Here is a 17104-nt window from a genome sequence, read left to right as displayed (position 1 = left end):
TAATTATGTCTCTTCCTTTAATGAGCATTTTTCGAAGACAACATTAAAATGAGGATTGCAGAAGAACCAGCAGCGATTTGAAGGCCTTAGTGATGCAGTGAATGACAAAGTGGAAGAGTTAGAAATGAGGTTGATTGGATTAGAAAATCAATTGGAAAAGAGCATAAAAAAATGGGTATAAGTAGATGCTTGGGGTTAGGTTGTAGTATTTTTTCATTTTTGATTGGGGTTATGGTTGCCTGTTTATTTAGGACAACTATGTATGCAACCTAATGAATAACTTTAGGGTACCTAAAAACTGTGTGGCAAGATGAGATTGGAAATGTAAACATTTTGGATGTAAGTTATATGAAGATGAATTATTATGATGAGTGTTTAAGGTTTGTTAGCTGAACTTAATGCGAATTAGAGCAGCAAATATTTGTGCATGTAACATAGATTGAAGTAAACCTTGTAAAGCATAGCAAAAAGTACTATTATATTCATATTGTCAAGAAAGATGTAACTCATATGTTCACAGTGATAAGATCATTGTAGAGGCAACATGGCCCTAATCAAAACTTAAACATTTGTAAAAACCAAAATACTAAAATAACAGCAAAACATTTGCTGACATAATTGTATTCTTCAAACTAAAGTCTCAAAATACTAAAATAATAGTATCACATATCTCAGTATCACATATCTAAATGCCTATTATAACTGTCACCCCTGCCTAGGAGGCCTAAGTCCTGGAGGCCGGTAGCCGGGTGTTGGCACAAATTTCAGAAGTCGTGATGCTATGGTTGAATTTGCAGCTGCCATCGTCTCTTCAGAAATCGCATCATGACTGGTTCCTAGAGTAGTCTTCCCAGCTATTGAGTCATTTGATTGGAGATGTGAGCTGCGAGGCTTGACGATTGGGGCTTGGGAAGGTTGAGATTTGAACCATAAGGTTGGCTCCGGTGCTGGTATGGGTGGAGGCACGAAAGATGGAGTTGGAGGCCTAACAATCTGCTGCTTCTCCCTAACTGTTGGAGGGTTGTCATTGGAGTTTTTTCTTGCATCCTGTAACAATGAGGGATTGAGATGTAATAATTTGTTGGATGAAACAGGTTTTGTTTTTTTAAACAATAGAAAAAAAAGTACCTCCTTAGCTGGTGGTGCAGATTGCGAAACTGAAATTTCTTCTCTCTGATTTTTGGGTAATTTCTTCTTAGCTTTTCTGGCTTTACTCTGTGACAAAATTCAATATATTATAGAAAGCAAACAACAAAAGATAATTCTCAAACACAGCTATTGTACATAACACAGCCATTCTCAATCAAGCAACATATAAACCTAATCAGTACATAACACAACCATACTCAAGCAAGCAACATATAAAGTTAATCAGTACATAACACAACCATTGTACCCCAATTCTCAAACATAGAGTAAAGAAGTTATTGTTTAGGACAAGTCAATTATTAAAGCTAACACATTGTACCTGGTCAGTGTTCGTGGCTGGAGCAGTGTTTGTTGCTGGATCAGTGCTTGTTGCTAGATCAGTTGATGATTTGTGAGTTGTTGTCTTCTTCTATGCTCGTCCCTCCTTTTTAGTCATAGGCTTCCAGTTGGGATCTTGTGCTGCATTCGGACATGTCTTGTAGTAATGGCCTGTTTGGCCACACTTAGAGCAAGTAACAACGAATGTCTTCTTCGCTTTGGTAGTGCTCATCTCTCTCTCAACTGGATCGGCTCTTCTCTTCATCTTAGGTCTATGAGCAGCTCTCTTGATAGTGGGAGGCAGTGGCCTTGGTGCATTAGTAGGTATCCAGTACTCTTCACTATTGACTGGTTTAATGTAATATGAATAAGTTGCTCTGATGGCTTCCATAGTTAGCCACTTATGCACGAAATCCTCAGCCTTAAGACCCATTTTAGCTACTGCTGCAACGGCATGTCTACAAGGTATTCCTATGTACAATAACGAATTGATGTAGAATTAGAAAATGACAATGAAGATATAATGATAAACCAAAAATTATAACAACTAAGTAATTATCCAATAACTATATAACCAGACTTATCAGTCAACTGCTATACATTGCATGTACATGTCCTCTTATGAAGATTCACACCCACTTTATGGTTTTGAGAATGAACCTCAAAGAGGACTCTTTCCGAATCACCAGCCCATATAGCTCTCCATTTATGACTCTTAGGCTTGATAAATTGATCCAACTTCTTATGTTAGACTGGTGCAAGTGGTCCAATATGAGCCTCCAACTTCTTCTTGTGCGTTGCCATCTTTCTCATTATGTAGCACCGCAACCCTTCACACATGCTTAGAATAGGCTTTTTCCTATACTCCACAATCTTTGCATTCCACACTTCACACATATTATTAGTTATGTTGTCCACTTTCGGCCCATGACTAAAGTACGCCTTACACCACACAGCCGGATCAAATTTTTGCATATACTCTCATGCTGGTGCACTTACTCGTTTTAACTTTTCCATCGCAGTAGCTAATTCAGTGTGTGTGGTGCACCTTGCACATTCGCAAACTAATTGCTTCGTCTCTTCATTTTTGAAGTGCTTGATGAAGTTCTTCCAGATATGTAGTACACAATTTCTGTGGTAAGCTTTCGGAAATATCTCTTTCAAGGCCAATGCCAACCCCTGTATCAATCCAAGGACATGATATGATTAGAAATTTCTAATTAGCAATGATGGAAAATATAAAAATTCTAATGCTTCATTCATTTTATTTGAAATTCTAATGCTATTTTATTTGAAATTCTAATGCTATTTAATGAGTCATGACTCTACTTTAAAAGAGACCAATTAAAATGGTTTCAAAGTACATAAAAATTAATTCATCAACTAATAATATGAAAAATAAAAAAGTTTTATCTCAATGAATGCTAATAAAATGTAAATCCAGTTAAAATGTCATAGTAATGTTTTATAATGATAGTTCCATTTTAGTCACATGCCCAGGAAGAACAAATCTCATCATCACTCAGATTATTAATTGAACCATTCATGTAGATATAGCCAAGCAGCTTCACTCCGTTTTTATGACACATGTATAATATTATAAATTTTTTAAGGTTTCATTTGATTTCATTGAGGTCTTCTCAGGGACTTATCACATGTAGTAACTGAAGACAAACCAACCAATCACCATATTCTTATATATCACAGTGGTGTGCTAAATTTAATACACAATCAAATCTGTTTAAGAAAAAATTCTGCTGTGGACCTCTTTAGACAGTGGTAACGAATTGCAAAGGCCAATAATAACCACTAGATTCCTTTGATGGGTATGTGTTTTGCTCGTGACATAAGAGCCAAACTCTTTCTTTGGTGGCAAATAATGTAGACTCTACTTTGAAAGAATTAATTCATCTACTAATAAACTGAAAAATAAAAAAAAATTTATCTCAATAAAGACTAATAAAACATCCAAATCCATATGACATGACACAATAATTAGGAAGAGTTATACAAATTTAAAAAGGAGCCACAGTGGTCTATGGTCTATACCAAGTGAAATCATATCATGTTAAATGTTTGGACGTTCATAAGAAAATGGAAACAAAAGGAAAAAATGAAAGATTGATAAACAAGTTATCCCAAGTTAGCTTAATTGGAAACAAAGGGAGAAAAGGACTGACTCAGTTCTAGATACCTAAAATAACCATTCTAAAATAAATATGAACTTAAAATTAGCATCAACTCACAGTTGAAAATTAGTTGGATTATGAAATAAGTATATACGATGCGTTTGAGAAAAAGTAAAAAATAAGAGTAGCTTCTAATTAAATTTATTTTCAGTTTCTGAAATCAAGTTGTCAAACCAATTTTTTGAGAATTAGCAACAAACACACCCATAACTTTCCTTTTCCACAACTAAGTAATGGAGCAAAGTCTGTGAAAATGTAATATTCTATCTTAACATATCACCTAACTACTTGATAAGTTCATAGCATCGAAGAGCATGAATGTATGATAAGGCAAAAATAAAAAAAATAAAAAAATGCTGTATAGTGACAAGAGTTCTTCCTTTAACGTGGCTTCAAAGTGCATAAGAATTAATTCCTCAACTAATAAACTGAAAAATATAAATTTTTTATCTCAATGAAACAGAGATTACCCCCAAATCAGAGCGTAGATCATACATAATTATTCAACACAAGTAACTAATTAGCAGGGTTTAGAGCTAACCTTTTGTTGATCGGAGATAAAATTCAGTCCCAACTCAGTGCAATCTCCTAGATCCTGCTTCAATACTGATAAAAACCAGCCCCAAGTATCTTTGCATTCGTTTGGAACCACAACATACGCAATTACAAAAAAGTGGTTGTTGGCATCTTGCCCCACTGCAGATAATAGCTGTACACCATAGTAACCTTTGAGGAAGCACCCGTCCAACCCAATTAGAGGCCTGCACCCAGCTATAAAACCCCTTTTACATGCATCCAAACTTATATACAGTTTGTCGAACAGTGGTAGCGACTCTGGCTGAGGTATGACATCAATCATAGCTGTGCTCCCTGGATTACTCATGTGTAGTTCCATCAGATAGTCACGAAGCTTTCCATACTGAACTTGTTCGTTGCCTATAACTATCTCTCTGACAACCTTCAGTCCCCTGCTTATCATTTTTTCACTAAGATGTACATTGTACTCCTCAATCATATACTCCCTTGCCTGTTTAGGCTTTAACTCAGGCTGAGTCAGTAGTCTTTTCACTAACTTTGATGTCACCCACTCTCTGCTAGCTAGATTACTGCCAAAATCTCTAGCACAGTTGTGCTCATTAACCAGTGTCTTCACCTGATAACACCTCCCAGCACTGTTCCAAGAGGTTAGAATCAACCAAGGACAATTCTCTCCTGCATATGTAGCCCTCACCCTCTTCTTTTCATTCTTTAGATACATCACATCCTTCCATTCATACACAAAGTAGTCCTTTAGTGCATTCTTAAAACTTTTCATTGTGATGAATGTTTGCCCCACCTTAAATTCAACTTTCCCATATTCTGTCTCCTCATTGAAAGCATCAAATGCAGTCCTGTTTTTATCATCATCAGACACCAGACTGTTAAATGCTTCACTCTCATATTCATAAGGCTTTTCATAATCTGAGTCTAGCTCTTCCCCAACAATATCAGAACTTGATGCCATTGTATTCCCAACAAATTCATGTCCAGCCTCCACACCACCACCTGCTTCAGGCCCATCAACTACTGTACCTTCTGTCCCAATTTTTTCATCCCTTAGAATATATTTCCTCCTCCTACCAGAATACCTCTTGGAAGCCCGTTTCTTGGCTGTCTTTGGAGAATAACATGGACCACCTTTACTTGGTCCAGGCTTATCCCTATTTTTTGTTGGGCCATCCTTGCTTAAATTCCTATTTGGGTCAGACTTAACCTCACCATCTGGTCCATCCTTCACCTCCTCAACTGGACCCTGACTAGCTCTCTTCCTTGGTGACACCGTTTTCTTCTTTTTTTTTCTTCAATCTCTCCTTCCTTTTCTGTACCTCACTATCGTCACTGCTATGAGTCTCTTCATATTCTGGAGGAGGTGGCTTATATGGCTCGTCCTCAGTTGTTTCATACCCATCACCTGAGGAAGATGGGTCACTCATAATAACCTCCTCAGCTTGCATCTCCTCATCCACAACATCTGGCACACTAACCGGGTGATCAAAGTAGATATGAATCTCGTTTGTCTCCTTATTTTTAATCTTGTTAGACCTCATGTCATTTATGTCAGTATCACCCCTCATTACATGTAAGCCGGATTCCAAATCAGGTGCCATGCAATCAAACCAAAACATAGTCTTGTACTCCCTATAACCCAACTCCTTCAGTAACGTTTCAAAATCAAAGAAGTTTACCAAATCAATGTCTAAAGGTGGCCACTTCTTGACTTTTCTATCAACATATTCTAATTTGCCCTGTGCATTCCTCTTAAAAATTCCTCCATGGTGAAAAACAGGAACTACTTCAAGCTCATCCATCTGGAAATTATTTTTACTAATCAAAATCCAATTTATGACAGTTTAACATCACTGTGCCAATCATCTAAACTACTGACAATTAACATCAATTATTTAACAAATTAACTAAAAAAGTTCAAAATCTATTCAGCATCACAACATTTATAAAAATAAACAACCAGGCAACCCATTTCAACCCACTAAACACTAAGCACCAACATGCAATTTAGGAACACAGATTGGATTAGAATAATGAATTAGATGCCCACATTCATTACTAACCTGAATGCCGACACAAGCTGCCTCCTCCACTACACGACATCAGTGACTCCGTCAAGTGTGGCGTTAGAGGAGTCCTCCGAGTCCTTCCTGGCGGCCTTGTCAGCACCCTTGTCAGCACCAACACTTGCTACTTTCACCACTCTCTTTTCTATCGCACGAAGAAGGTTGAGGGGTTTTGGTTCTTCTATAAATTTGAGTTAGGGCTTGGGGGGTTATGAGGGTGAGAATGACGTTTGCTTCTTATTAACCTAGCAATTACGTCGTTTTTTAATGTGACAGGGGGATAAATCGACCCCTGTCCATTCCCACTTATCTACCTTGGCACTTCACACTGGGTTAACTGACAGATCAGCACCGGTAACTGACACATAAGCTTTTTCTGTCATCTATGGACGGGGGATATACAGGAGGGGGCGCGATGAGTGATTTTTTGCATAGACAGGGACCGGTGTGGGTTAGTTTTTTGGTGAGGGATCGCGTTGTCCTAATTGTAAATGGACAGGGACCGGGTTGGGTGTTTACTCTTTTATTATTTTGCACATCGTTGCTGGAGTGGGGGCATCAAACCAAAGTGGAAGAGGATGGGACTTCACAGCGTGTGGACAAGATAGCTTCTTGGCCAATATCCTTGCTGCCAACGCGCACAACCCTCCTCACCAACACGGTCCTTCACCTCCGATGACGACATCCCCAACGTTCGCAACCGCGTCGGCAGACGACAATACTTCAAGTGTGCAGCAACGCCTCAACAGCAACTATGGCGTAGATGCACCGACGAGAAAGATTACGGTATGATAGGGATGAGATTAGGAGGGAGATGCTGTCGCGTGTACACCGGGCAGATGCCTTCCTCCTTTTCGTCATTCTCTTAGCTTCCTCCTCTTCCTCCGCTGTTGCAAGCTCACTGCGCCTTCCACTATCTTTACCGCCGGCGATGACTTCAAACCTCCTCACTGTATCTGTTACTGATTTTTTCTACGCGCCATCAACTCCTTCTCCTCTCCAATTGGCCATGGCGGCTTTGGCACCGTCTTCTCGGTAAAGCTCTGGACCCACAACAACATTGCAGGAAGGAGAACGTGAGTTTCGCAACGAGATCTTTCTTTTAATTTGTTGGATTTTTAAAATTAGGTTTTTTAATTTTTTGTTAAACAAAAAAACAAGGTTAATTAGATTTATCCACTTGTCATTATTTGTTGGAGTTTTGAGAAGGATGAAACATTTTATAAAAAGAGAAAATAAATAATAAATGAATTTTACATTTTAATTCAATTCTACATTCGAATCACTAAAAAAATTAATTCTATATTCTAAACCAATTATTATGAGTTAAATAATTCGGTTCAATTTTCTTTAAAGTAAGATATTCTGAAAATTAATAATATTTGAAATAACTTAATTAATTATAGTAATATATATTAAAAATTAATGATTTTGATACGTTAATTTTATTAATTATAGTAAGATGTCATGTGAAATTAGTAGTTTTTTAGAGTAAATTTATGGATTATAGTAATATAATTTAAAAAATTAGTTTTTCTTTAGTAATTTTATAAATTATTGTAATATGATTTGAAAAATTAGTAAATTTTTAAAGTAATTCTATTAATCATATTAATATGATATAAAAAATTAATAATTATGTTAAATTAATTGTATCAACTATAGGAATATGTTATGAAAAATTATTAATTATATAGAAGATTAATTATAGTAAGATATTATAAATGCTAGTATAGATAGAGAGTATAGAGAGATCAGAGAATACACACAAAAGAATTCAAGAAGATAACATGAATAAAAAGTTTTATATTACACAAATAAAAATCTGATAAACTCTGAATCCTAAATTCTAAATTAGTAATTTTTAGAGTAATTTGATTAATTATATATATATATATAAATTAGTAATTTTGTTATATTAATTTTATTAACTATAGTTAAATGATATGTAAAATAATTTTATTAATTATAGTAAGATGTCATGTGAAATTAATAATTTTTTAGAGCAATTTTATAAATTTCAGTAATATAATTTAGGAAATTAGTTATTTTTATAGTAATTTTATTAATTATAGTAATATAATTTTAGAAATTAAAAATCTTTTTAAAATAATCTTATTAATTATACTAATATAATATAAGAAATTAATTATTATATTAAATTAATTTTATTAATTACAGTAATATATCATGAAAATTTATTAATTATATAGAATATGAATTAAAATAATGAAATAAAATTTAAAAAAAATAAAGATATAAAATTTTTAAATTAAAAAATAATAATTTAAAATTTTACAAACATTGCAGAACACTGAAGAATGTGGTGGGCTATCACAACGAGAATCAGCCAAAATGCCTTCCACTCTTTCGTAATAAATGAGTAGATTCCATTTATTATATTAATTTTATTAACTATAGTATTATGTTTTGAAAAATTATTTTTTTTAGGTTAATTTGATTAATTATAGTTAAATTATATGTGTATTTGGATTAAAATTTGTAAAAAAAATTTGTATAGAATTGATTTTATAAAATTAATTTTAATAATATGTATGAAAGAGTATTAGAGAAAAATATTAAAAAAAATTAATAAAATTAATCATATGAACAATGAAGAATAAAATTGATAGATAGAAAAAAAATTTCAACGTGAAAAAAGTAAATGCAAAAAAGTTAGAATTTCTAGTTTTGAGTAAACGGATTAAAGGGTAGAATTATGTTTGCGTTTAGAAGAAGAAAAAATAGCCAAATGAAAGAGTGAAGCTTCGCTAATTTTATTAATTATAGCAACATGATCTAAGAAATTAATTTTTTTTAAAATAATCTTATGAATTATGTTCATATGATATGAGAAATTAATTATTATATTAAATTAATTTTATTAATTATAGTAATATGTCATGGAAAATTAATAATTATATAGAGTATGAATTAAAATAACGATATAAAGTATTAAAAAAATAACGATATAAAGTTTTTAAAATTAAAAATAAAAATTAATAATTTTAAATTTTAAATGGATGTGCAAAACAAATACAAATAACAGTATTCATATTGAATTTGGATCCTCTGAATTTTCAATTAGTAAAGTGTGATCTCTCGTTATTAAATGGTTTCTTTCTCATATTTTTTTCTTGGCTCCATTTATGAAATAAATAGTGAAAGATCACACTTTATCCTCTAAAGTAAAATTTAAACTTTAGAGAATCTAAATCCATTCATATTATTCCTCATATAAAAAGATGGATAAGAAGAAAAAAAAAATCATAAATTCTAAATTAATAATTTTTAGAGTAACTTGATTAATTGAAACTATGGAATCAACAATTCAAAAGTCTATAAAAAAGTTTAAAATAAGTTACAATAATATGATTTAGGAAATTAATTTTTTTATTAATTTAATTAATTATAATAATATAATCTGAGAAATTATTAATTTTATTAATATGATATGAGAAATTAATTTTTTAGATTAATTTTAGTAATATGTCATAAAAATTTATTAATTATTTAGGATATTAATTATAGTAAGATGCTATAAAAAATTAGTATTTTTTAGATTAATTTTATTAAATTGAGAAGGGTTACCATTGATTTGGGAAATAAATTAAAAATAAAAAAATTTATGTAGTAAGTTCTAAAGTTCAAATGAAAGGATGGACCTGTACCAAGAATAAGAATAATAAGAAAGAAATTCTAAAATCTTAAACTCTAAACCCTAAATCCTACACCAATAAACGTGTACCATAAATTCTAAATTCTAAACTCTAAATTTTAAATTAGTAATTTTTAGAATAACTTAATTAATTATAGTAATATATATTTATATATATATTAAAAATTAGTAATTTTGTTATATTAATTTTATTACTTATAGTTAAATGATATAGAGAATAATTTTATTAATTATATAGTAAGATGTTACGTGAAATTAGTAATTTTTTAGAGTAACTTTATAGGTTATAGTAATATAATTTAGAAAATTTATTATTTTATTAATTATAATAATATAATTTGAGAAATTAGTAAATTTATAAAGTAATTTTATTAATTATAGTAACATGTTATAAAAAATTATTAATTATTTAGAGTATTAATTATAATAAGATGCTATAAAAAATTAGTATTTTTTGGATTAGTTTTATTAAATTGATAGAGTTGACTTAGGAAATAAATAAAAAGGAAAAAAAATATACGCAGTAAGTTTTAAGGTTCAAATAAAATGATGGACATATATTAAGAAGAAGAAGAAGAAAAAAAATTCTAAAATTTTAAAACCTAAGACCTACATCCTAAATTCTAGACTCTACACCATAAATCCTAAATACTAAATCCTAAATTATAAATTAGTAATTTTTAAAGTAACTTGATTAATTATTGCTCGAATGAACTTTGACTATTTCTAATTTAGAGAATACTTATATTTTATTTGGTTTATTAAAATAAAAAAATAAGAAAAAGAGAAGAGTGAATGAATTAATATTTTTCTCTAACAATAAAAATTATAGTAAATTTAATTGTAAAAAAAGAGCAATTAATTAAAGATATTATTATGTTTGTGTAAATGATAATGTGTTTTAAAATTAAAAAATTAAATTTTAATTTAATTCATACTGTAACACCCTAACTTTTAGCACGTCATGATCGTACCAAAAGTAAGGAGTAACTAACTTGTTCTCCTTATTTACTATTTAATATTGAGCCTTTAGGTCGATATCGCGTTTCAGTTTATAAGAAAATACCAGAAAATTATTTGTAGTAATTCAAATCATACAATTATTAATAATAATAAATGCTATACAAATGAATTCAATATACAACTCAAATACAATACCTATCCCTCTTGATAAAATAAAACTTAAAGCAACAAGGGCGAGGGAACTCTATAAAAGTAACAGGAATCACAAGTAAATCTACTAGTCGTCTGCATCTTCTAACTGAATCTTCGAATCTGTGTCACTGAAAGGGTGGAAGATTTTGGGGTGAGAACAAACCACACGTTCTCAGTAGAGAATGGGAATGCCGTAAAAGTAATGAATTTAATGCAAATAATTAACTTAGTAAAACTATTTTGTTAACCCTTTGGAAATACTTTTATTTCTACTTTAGATAAATAATTACTTTTCTTTAAATTTCTAAACTCAAAACAAATTTTAAATATAAAACTAGTCACATTTTCTGTCTCTCAGCCACATAGTTAATTCTCAGTCAAATGTCAACTCGTAATCACTTTAATACACTCACAAACAAATAGTGCAAGGAAGAGATTCAATTCAATGTACAAGCAAGTTACAACAAGACAAAGTAATAAAACAAGCAAGCGCAATCAAATGCAAATGTGCAAACAATACAATGCATGTCTATCCTTAACGCAGGCCATGAGCTCATGTGTCGGTTGCCTACCCGCTCCCGACATTACCCGGGCACAAGTCCCAGATATGGCTTTCCAGATGCATCAGTGTGCTTATAAGTCGTACGGCTAGGCCGCATCAGTGTGACTTTCCAAATCAATAAGCGTACATCTGGAAAACAGTTCTCAGTGTGTGGGCGTCCCACTTTACATTTGGCACTAAGGCCCAAACAATGTCACATCTGCTCTCTTGTGGCAGACGCTTCATTAATTAATATATTCCTTTAATCTTTGTTCTCTGCTCTCCTGTGGTAGAGATTCCTTTTCTTAAAAAAAAAACAAACTCAAAACAACACTTAGAACAAAATCTCTCCTTACAAAATTGGATTTAAAACGTTGTTTTTCTTAATAAATCTAGTTTAAAAATAGAATACACCTTTTCTCAACCAAATAAATCTCAAATAATTTAATTTTTCAAAAGCAAATCTTTTAAAATAACTTTTCAAATAAAACCTCAGATTTTTATAAAATTTCGGCAACACTTCCCCTAAAACTCGGGGTTAGCCACCCTTTTTTGGGTCCCAACTGAACTATTTTCAACCTCTTTTCAATCGAGAAATCAAATACATATTCATCAAATTCAGTCACAAACACAACTCATACTCATCATTCAGTTATTTCAAACAATCATAAATTATTTACAAATACCCACTAGACTTCCATGGCATTCATAGTTTAAAAACAGTTAATTTCAAAATAAAATCCCCTACTTCCGTATGAAATCAAAATCAACAAAAGTTTCGGATAAACTTTCTGACCGAGCTGCTGAAGAGAAAAACGTCAAAAATCGTCTGTGCCTCCTAGAACTCCAATTGGCCGAACTCAAGAGGAAGGGGAGCTATATTACCGTCAGTTTTCACCGAACAAAAATAACGTCAACGCATAGAGAAAGAAGATACGAACACTTTTACCAGATTAGATTTTTTATTGGAGTTATAGAGCGCCAGAAATCGAGACTGGAAACTCGAAGGTTTCACGGTTCTCCTCACCCACACTCTCGGTCTCTCTCTTTCTTTCCTTTTCTTAGTGGTTCGGTGATTCAATGAAAGGAATGCAAAATGATGATGATTATTGAAATAAAGAAACTTAAGTGTCATTAGTTATACATACAAAAAAAACATATGTCATATATATATATATATATATATATATATATATATATATATATATATATACTTTCATGCATATATTCCTTTCTTATATATATATATATATATAAAATAAATATATATAGTGGCTTATATGTATAATAATGTTCTTCGGCCATTTTTTTTCTTTTTGAATAATAATAATAATAGTAATAACAATATTTATAAAAATCAATTTAGACTATAACTATCAATATAGTTTTTGATAGATAACTCAAAATAATAGAATAAATTATAATTAAATTAAATTTTATTTTTAAATTTAAAACATAAAATTTAATTTTAAAAATTTGGGTTGTTATATCCTACTCACCTTACAAAAATTTTCGTCCTCGAAAATTGATATAAGATGGAAAAGATTCATATCAACTCTATTTTCAAAAATATCGAAAAAAAGAAATAGAGAAATGTGGCATGTTTAGTTTTGTAAATGTGAAAGAAATCATATCTCATGAAAGAAGTTTGAAACAAAAGGTCTTATAGCAAACAACCAAGGAAGAAATTCACATTAACACAAATAAGGATTATACGTTGAGACGGAGCTAACCCCTAAAATTAACTTCTAACGTTTTCAAACCCCATAATTTATGTTATTTATTACTTTTATTGCATCTATGATAACCCGTTAGTACTCTCATATACATAAATCATTAGTATTAAGTTGGCCAGAATTATTACCATGAGGTATGCAATGGTAAGCTAACAGCATTAATCAACGGACAATCATGCATCTCAAAACTCAAACTCTTGTCATTAGGACAAGTCCTATTGCATGATAGACACTCAGAGTATGCAGTGAAGCATAATCAGTCCATTCTCAAGGCTCTAATAGGAACGAACTACTCTGATACCATAATGTAACACCCTAACATTTAGCACGTCATGATCGTACCAAAAGTAAGGAGTTACTAACCTGTTCTCCTTATTTATTATTTAATATTGAGCCTTTAGGTCGATATCGCGTTTCAGTTTATAAGAAAATATCATAAAATTATTTGTAGTAATTCAAATCACACAATTATTAATAATAATAAATGCTATACAAATGAATTCAATATAAAACTCAAATACAATACCTATCCCTCTGGACAAAATAAAACTTAAAGCAACAAGGGCGAGGGAACTCTATAAAAATAACAGGAATCACAAGTAAATCTACTAATCATCTGCATCTTCTAACTGAATCTTCGAACCTGTGTCACTGAAAGGGTGGAAGATTTTGGGGTGAGAACAAACCACACGTTCTCAGTAGAGAATGAAAATGCCGTAAAAGTAATGAATTTAATGCAGATAATTAACTTGCTTAGTAAAACTATTTTGTTAACCCTTTGGAAATACTTTTATTTCTACTTTAGATAAATAATTACTTTTCTTTAAATTTCTAAACTCAAAACAAATTTTAAATATAAAACTAGTCACATTTTTTGTCTCTCAGCCACATAGTTAATCCTCAGTCAAATGTCAACTCGTAATCACTTTAATACACTCACAAACAAATAGTGCAAGGAAGAGATTCAATTTAATGTACAAGCAAGTCACAACAAGATAAACAATACAATCACAAAGTAATAAAACAAGCAAGCGCAATCAAATGCAAATGTGCAAACAATATGATGCATGTCTATCCCTAACGCAGGCCATGAGCTCATGTGTCGGTTGCCTACCCGCTCCCGACATTACCCGGGCACAAGTCCCAGATATGGCTTTCCAGATGCATCAGTGTGCTTATAAGTCGTACGGCTAGGCCGTATCAGTGTGACTTTCTAAATCAATAAGCGTACATCTGGAAAACAGTTCTCAGTGTGTGGGCGTCCCCACTTTACATTTGGCACTAAGGCCCAAACAATGTCACATCTGCTCTCCTGTGGCAGACGCTTCATTAATTAATATATTCCTTTAATCTTTGTTCTCTGCTCTCTTGTGGCAGAGATTCCTTTTCTAAAAAAAAAAACAAACTCAAAATAACACTTAGAACAAAATCTCTCCTTACAAAATTGGATTTAAAACATTATGTTTTTCTTAATAAATCTAGTTTAAAAATAGAATACACATTTTCTCAACTAAATAAATCTCAAATAATTTAATTTTCCAAAACCAAATCTTTTAAAATAACTTTTCAAATAAAACCTCAGATTTTTATAAAATTTCGGCAGCACTTCTCCTAAAACTCGGGGTTAGTCACCCTTTTTTGGGTCCCAACTGAACCATTTTCAACCTCTTTTCAATCGAGAAATCAAATACATATTCATCAAATTCAGTCACAAACACAACTCATACTCATCATTCAGTTATTTCAAACAATCATAAATTATTTACAAATACCCACTAGACTTCCATGGCATTCATAGTTTAAAAACACTTAATTTCAAAATAAAATTCCCTACCTCCGTATGAAATCAAAATCAACAAAAGTTTCGAAAAAACTTTCTGACTGAGATGCTGAAGAAAAAAACGTCAAGAATCGTCTGTGCCTCTTAGAACTCCAATTGGCCAAACTCAAGAAGAAGGGGAGCTATATTACCGTCAGCTTCCACCGAACAAAAATAACGTCAACGCGTAGAGGAGGAAGATACGAACACTTTTACCGGATTAGATTTTTTATTGGAGTTATAGAGCGCCAGAAATCGAGACCGGAATCTCAAAGGTTTCACGGTTCTCTTCACCCACACTCTCGGTCTCTCTCTTTCTTTCTTTTTCTTAGTGGTTCGATGATTCAGTGAAAAGAATGCAAAATGATGATGATTATTGAAATAAAAAAACTTAAGTGTCATTAGTTATACATGCAAAGAAAACATGTGTCATGCTTTTATATATATATATATATACTTTCATGCATATAAGCCATATTCGGCTTGCTTCCTTTCTTATATATATATATATAAAATAAATATATATAGTGGCTTATATGTATAATAATGTCCTTCGGCCATTTTTTTTTCTTTTTGAATAATAATAATAACAGTAATAACAATATTTATAAAAGTTAATTTAGACTATAACTATCAATATAGTTTTTGATAGATAACTTAAAATAATAGAATAAGTCATAATTAAATTAAATTTTATTTTTAAATTCAAAGCATAAAATTTAATTTTAAAAATTTGGGTTGTTATACATGCACTTTAAAATTTTTATTAAAAGGCATATATATATAATTTAAATTTTTATTTTTTATTTAATTAATATGTGGCCGAATCTACGGGTTGATTCGGATTCAGTATCCTAGAACAGTTATCCAAACCAATTACTAGAGAGAGTCATTGATTTAGTTTGAGTTGGACCTGATTACTCATTTATTTTAGAACCAATTTAACTGGTTCGATTTGGGTTTGGACAGATAATCGGTTATCCGCGATATATGCTCAGCCCTACCAAATCTCCAAGTTCAACTACCAATCTCTAGCTCTCAAATTCTAAATCCTAAACCCTAAACTCTAGTAATTAGTGTTTTATTTTTTTAAAAATAAGATAAATATATTTTGTTATATTCGAACTAATATTTGAAAATTTTTATAAATATTCATATAATATTTTAATTTTATTAATTAAAATATTTTTAATATTTTTTAAAAATGATTTTTTTTACAAAATCTAATAAAAAAAGGACAAAAAAACTAAGAGTGATATTTGTATATATAATATAAAAGTAATATTTAGATATATAAAACATATCTTTTTTTCAAAGTAAGATGTTCTGAAAAATTAATAATATTTTAAGTAACTTAATTAATTATAGTAATATATATTAAAAATTAGTGATTTTGACGTTAATTTTATTAATTGTAGTTAAATGATATCGAGAATAATTTTATTAATTATAGTAAGATATCATATGAAATTAGTATTTTTTAGAATAATTTTATGGACTATAATAATATAATTTAAGAAATTAATTATTTTTTAGTAATTATATTAATTAAAGTAATATGATCCAAAAAATTAGTAAATTTTTAAAGCAATTTTATTAATTATATTCATATGATATGAGAAATTAATAATTATGTTAAATTAATTTTATTAACTATAGTAATATGTTATGAAAAATTATTAATTATAGTAAGATATTATAAAAATGAGTACAGATAAAGAGTACAAAGAGTACATAAAAAATACAAAAAAATAACATAAAAAAAAATCTCATATTACATTAATAAAGACCTGATAAACCTATAAACCTTACAACTTAGACTTTAAATTAGTAATATTTAGAGTAATTTAATTATTATATACATTAAAAATTAGTAATTTTATTACATTAATTTTATTAACTATAG

This window comes from Arachis hypogaea, chromosome 3, assembly GCF_003086295.3.
Source record: "Arachis hypogaea cultivar Tifrunner chromosome 3, arahy.Tifrunner.gnm2.J5K5, whole genome shotgun sequence".
Taxonomy (NCBI): Eukaryota; Viridiplantae; Streptophyta; class Magnoliopsida; order Fabales; family Fabaceae; genus Arachis; species Arachis hypogaea.
This window is presented reverse-complemented; position numbering follows the sequence as displayed.